Raw genomic sequence first — 5,890 nt, 5'->3', positions numbered from 1 at the left:
TGTTTGTGTGTGTGTGTGTGTGTGTGTGTAGGGTTAAATAATCTATCATAATTTTCAGAAACAGTCTGATGGGAAAAAATGTAAATCAGGACATTTATTATAAATCGTTCTGTTGGTGTTTTCACATCCTGCACCTCTTCGTCTCTTGAAATAATGGATATGTCCTTGTTGTCTTTCTCTGCACCGGGGCAAGTAGTGTCTTTGCCCCCAAAGAATACTCTCAGCAGTTGAATGTCATTAAAATTAAAAATACTGATGGAAGAAATGAGCAGAAATAAACAATGAGCAATTTACACACTAAAAACAGTGACATAAGGTGCAGAATAATGGAAAATAGAAAAAAAAAAGGCAATGACGACTAGCTGACAGATTGCTGTCATTTTACTCTCTAGGGTTTTGTCATAACCTTCAGTAGGGAGAGAATATTGAACATCTGGTGGACAACTAGTGCGGAACCTCAATGAAGCTGAGAGCATACAGTAGTAGAGGAATGAGACTAAAGCTCAAGGTAGCATGCTCCTCTATCAGGCAAAATTCCATGCCTGAAGAAAAGAAAGTGATAACATCAAGTAATAATACCTTCCTTCTAGGGAGAGATGTGGCTCTGAATACTGAAATTTCCCTGAAAATTTTATCCTGAAATTATTTCACTTCTTATATGTCCCCTGATCCACCCCCACCCCAACCCAGCACTCCCTGTGCCTATGGCATTGTGTTCTTTTTTAGCTTATCAATTGTATCCCCGCACCCAATAAAAATGAAAGAGAACTTTCAGAGTTTAGAGAAATGGTTTATTGGGTGCTGCTTTCAATTGGCTGATGATTTAGGTGTCCAGCAGCTTTATTGAAATGATTGGAATGGGGAGCACTGTCTCTTTGACTTGCTTCCCTAATGATTCAGAATAGGAGTTCATTAGGTAATTCATTTCATGATCTCAGTTCATCCAAGAATGTGATATGTAGCATTTTCTCCTTTGATACAACATTGAAAGAATGTTAAATGAAACTGATATTTAAATCTAATGTCATTAGAAAACACACTTCCAATAGAACCTATCTAAACCCCCATTGGGGAAAAAATGAAAAAAAGAGTGGAATATTTTTTTCCCTAACCAGTAAATCTATTTGTACATGCTTGCAAAAAGTGAAGAGAAATTGACATCAATAGAGACTGATCTTTTTCACAATCTGCAGGAACTCCTGTTCACTGACTTCTCTTCTCAATTAGCTTGGTCAAGCTTTCCCTGCAGTTCCTCATCAGAAAGGTTTCCCCTCACTCTTTGGCCACATTTTTAAGTTCTTGAAGGAGATTTTTCTGGTTTCATCATCACTGAATTGGTATAGCATCCACATTCTTAGAGAAGTTAAGGGAGTTACAGGAAGTCTTCAGAATTTCTTCTTTGGTGTCTTTTTCAGTCATTTTTTTTGAGTCATCACAGTCAAAAAGTCATTAAAACTGATTTTCCCCTGTCACCTCCTTTTCAATGTCAGATATCTTTTTTCTTATCTCTTCTTTCTTGGGTTCTAAGTTCAGAGCTCTCTTGGCAACCTTGATCTCCTTAAAATCTATTGTCCTGGGTCCATCTGCATTAAATGGATCAAATGCCTCTCTAATATCTTGTTTCTGGTCCTCTGTGAGTTCAGGTTTAGGTGCCATCTTCTTTCTTGGGGAAAGTGAGGTCCATGTTTGGTTGTGCCTCCCCTCCAGATTTCTTAGTGCACAGACATTGACTCCTGAAGCCGCTTAGGCTACAATTAACCTCTGTTGCTCCACCATCTTTTTTGTCTTGGCGCTGCCCAAACCAGTGCCTTTCTGCACAAGCTCTGCCTCCTGCTCTTACACACACACACACACACACTGAGGCACACATACCCCTATTGCAACTGCTCCCACTGCCCCTGGAGATCAAGATTGGGTCCTAAATGATGTCAGCCTAATTGTGGAGTATTTTATGCCTAGTACATAGTCAGCTTTTGTGTATGTGCCACATACTCCCCCCAAAAAAGATATATTCCTTTCTATCCCCATTCAATTTTCTAAAATTTTATTCATCTAAACTTCTTTCTTGCTTATTTTGTGGTTAGATTTATCTAGCTCAGAGAGGTGGAGCTTGAGGTCCCCCACTAGTATAGTTTGCTGTCAGTTTCTTTCTGTTACTCGCTTAACTTCTCCTCTAAATATGTGGATGCTATACCACTTGTGCATATATGTTTAGTAATGATATTGCTTCATTGTCTATGGTGCCTTTCAGCACCTCTTTTAATTAGGTCTATTTTTTCTTTTGCTTTGTCTGTGGTCAGGATTGCTACTTCTGTGTTGTTGTTGTTGTTGTTTTTTGCTTCAGTTGAAGCATAATATGTTCTACTCCAGCCTTTTTCCTTTACCCTGCATGTATTCCTCTGTCTGAAATGTGTTTCTAGTAAACAGCATATTGTAGGATTATGGTTTTTAATCTACTCTTCGATCCACCTCCATTTTCTGGTAGAGTTCATCCCATTCACATTCACAGTTATGCGTACTATCTGTCTTCCTCTCCATCCAATGCACCCCTGCCCCACTTATAAAAAAAACTTTTCTTTCTCATTTATTCCTTTCCCTCCTCACTAGAGTTTTGCTTTTGATCATTGCCTCCCTTAAGCTCCCTGTCTTCTACCAACCCTTCTCCCTTTTCTTTCCCTTTTCCCTTATGACTTCCTCCTTTCCTTCTATCCTTCCCTCTCTTTTCTTTCCCCTTTCCCCTCCAAATGCCTATATGGCAAGTTAGATTTCTATACCTAACTGAGTATGTTATTCCCTCCTTGATCCAAATCTGGTGAAGTTCAAACAATGCTCAACTCCCTCCCTTCTTTCCCTCTACTGTAATATGTCGTTGTGCCTCTTCATGTGATGTAATTTACTTTTTCCTGCCTCCTCCTTTTCTCTTCTCCTATTACAATCCTTTTTTTCAGTGCTTAATTAGGTTTTTTTTATCATCACAATAAAATCAACTTAAGCCCACCCTCTCTATGCATTTCCCTTCTATATGATGTAATAAAGACACAGTTCTCAAGAATTCTAAGTATCATCTTCCCATGTAGGGATGTAAATAGTTTGTCCTTATTGAATAACGTTTTACTTTTCTTTTCCCTTTTCTTGTTTACCTTTTTTATGTCTTTCTTGAATCTTGTAGTTGAAGGTCAATTTTCGGCTGTTCTCTGGTCTTTTAATCAGGAAAGTCTGGAAGTTTCCTATTTAATTGAGTGTCTCTCTCCTCCCCTGAAAGATTGTGCTCAATTTTGCTAGGTTGTTCATCCTTGGTCTTAATCCAAGCTCTTTTGTCTTATGCAATATCATATTCCAAGCCTTCTGATATTTTAATGTAGAAGATACAAGATCCTATATAATCCTATATAACACTGACTGTGGTTCCACAATATTTGAATTGTTTCTTTCTGGTTGCCTGCAGTATTTTCTCCTTGATCTGATAATTCTTGAATTTGACTACAATATTCCTTGGCATTTTCAATTTGAGGTCTCTTTCAGGAGGTGATTGGTGGATTCTTTCCATGACTATTTGTAATGGTAATATAATTTTGAATTTGAAGATCCCTTTGTGTTGGCAAAAGTAGCAGGTACTTAGCACTTAGTAACTGATCAAGCCTCTGTTGGGGAAACAGATTGTATGAACTCTGTCTCCTGTTATTTACATAACAGGGAAGGGTTGGCTGAAACAGCTTGCTAATGCTGTGTGTATATAAGAAAAAGTCCCAGAGAGGCACAGTCAGAATTTCTTGAGACTAAGATCTGGTGGCAGAGCAGCTACAAAAGAATGGAGAACTGAGACAGAATTTGCTGGGAGCTTGTGGTGGTGAAGCTTCTTCTGGACAGGAGCTCAGGAGCCCCGAGCCCAGAACCAGAAGCCAGGAGCCTGGAGCCTGGAGCTCAGGTGACTGAAGCATGACTGGGATGCTGAGACTTTGTGGCTTTGTTGAGCCTTGAATTCCCTGGAGCAGAAATGGTGAAGGATCTGACATGGACCAGACCCTGTGAACTTCAGTGTGGAGCAGGACCTGCCCAGAGAGCTGTTCAAGGAACTGGGAGCTGTCTGCCATTGAACCCAGGTGACAGTCTGGTGAATCCAGGTAGAATCTGGGACCATGGAAGGGGATCCAGGGAATCTGAGAACAGGCTCCAAGTCAAGATGAAAAGACCTCTCCTTGAGTACTGAGTAATTATGGAATTATAATTTACTAGTGACCTAAGGGGTGGAGGGTTTTGTGTATGATACTTAGTAATTGATTGCTGAATAAGTGATTGATTTGAGGTAATCAAGACTTTGCCCCAAGAGTGGAAGATTTTGGCTATAGTTTGAGATATTGTTACTCATAAGTGACTGATTGAGTTAATCACGACTTTGCCCCTAGAGTGGAGGACTTTGACTATGTACTTTGAAACTACTGATAAGTGACTGATCGAGTTAACTTGAGTGACTATTTTATTTTGAGACTATGTTGTGAATATTATATTGCGATTTTCTTTGATAAGTTGTAATATTGTGAATGCTGCACCTTGATTTTCTATGAAAGTTTTGCTTTCATTTGTTATGGAATAAAAAGAGTGATCACTATACTGTGTAATCAGAACCTTAAAAGCTGTTCACAGTAGCATTTTTCTGGAAAGCTTCTGTGAATGGCATTACATTATTGTACCCTCTGGTTCTAGGACCTCCAGGCAGTTGTCCTGGATGATTTCCTGAATGATGCTGTACAGGCTGTACAACATAGTTCTGAGGTAGGCCAATAATTCTTAAATTACCTCTCCTGGATCTATTTTCCAGGTCAATTGCTTTTCCAATGAGTTATTTTACATTTTTTACTATTGTTTTTTTTTTATTCTCTCTATTTTGTTTGACATATTCTTGATGTCTCATCGAGTTTAATGAAATGTTTTCTTCAGTTAGCTTTTGTGCTCCCTTTTCCATTTGACCAATTCTATTTTTTAAGGAGTTGTTTTCTTCAATCAACTTTTTTTTCAATTTTGTCAATTGTATTTTAAATGAATTGTTCAATTTTTCATCTGCCTCTCTTATCTGACTTTTAAAATCCTTCTTCAGTTGTTCCAAGAAGGCTTTGTAGGCTTTAAACCAGTTCATATTCCACTTTGAGGCTTCAGATGTGGTTATATTGACAATGTTGTTCTCTCCTGAGTTTCTATTTTGATCTTCCCATATATATTTTTCTGTGGTCATTGTTTTTTTTTATTCTCTTTGCTCATGTTGTTTGCCATTTTTTCCTGGCTTTTAAATTTTATCTCTGCTTCAGAGACCCAGAGAACATGGTCCTAGACTTCTTTTTCTGGGGGCTAGGGTACTGATTACCAACTTTTTTTGCTGGGACCTCTGGTTCTGGAATTTGAATGTTATATCCATCTGGTAGTTTACCTGGTGCTGAGCTGGAGCTGGTAGTGGTGGCTGGCACTTGCCTGTTTCTCCATCCTGGGGGTCAAGATCTCACACTGGTCTGCTGGTGTGGCAGGCTTACTGCTGGCTTGCTGGGATGTCTCCCATCCTATCTGGGTCCCCTTCAGCCACAAGAGAGACCCTTCCTGTTAATCTCCTGTAATGGTAATTTAATTTGAATTTGAAGACCCCTTTTTATTGACAAAGGTAGCAGGTATTTAGCACTTAGTATTTGATCAAGTCTCTGTTGGGGAAACAGAAGGTATGAATTTATGTCTCCTGTTGCTAACATAAAAGAAAGGGGTTGGCTGAAACAAGAAGTAGCTAATGCTGTGTATAAAATAAAAGCCTCAGAGAGGCACAGTCAGAATTTCTTGGGACCAGCATCTGGTAGCAGAGCAGCTACAGAAGAGAGAATGGAGAACTGAACCAGAATTTCCTGAGAACTTGTGG

General features: G+C 39.0%; 1 pseudogene; it reads right to left on the bottom strand.

The window, feature by feature from the left end:
- Positions 1 to 1,160: 1,160 nt before the first annotated feature.
- On the bottom strand, positions 1,161 to 4,736 carry LOC138153646 (centrin-2-like; annotated as a pseudogene).
- Positions 4,737 to 5,890: the final 1,154 nt, after the last annotated feature.

The sequence above is a fragment of the Petaurus breviceps genome, unplaced genomic scaffold (genome assembly GCF_028583685.1).
Source record: "Petaurus breviceps papuanus isolate PSGF00001 unplaced genomic scaffold, PetGlider_PUasm1.0 151, whole genome shotgun sequence".
In the NCBI taxonomy this organism is placed as follows: Eukaryota; Metazoa; Chordata; class Mammalia; order Diprotodontia; family Petauridae; genus Petaurus; species Petaurus breviceps.
Note: the sequence above shows the minus strand (reverse complement) of the source record. Positions and strands in the feature narration are given on the sequence as shown.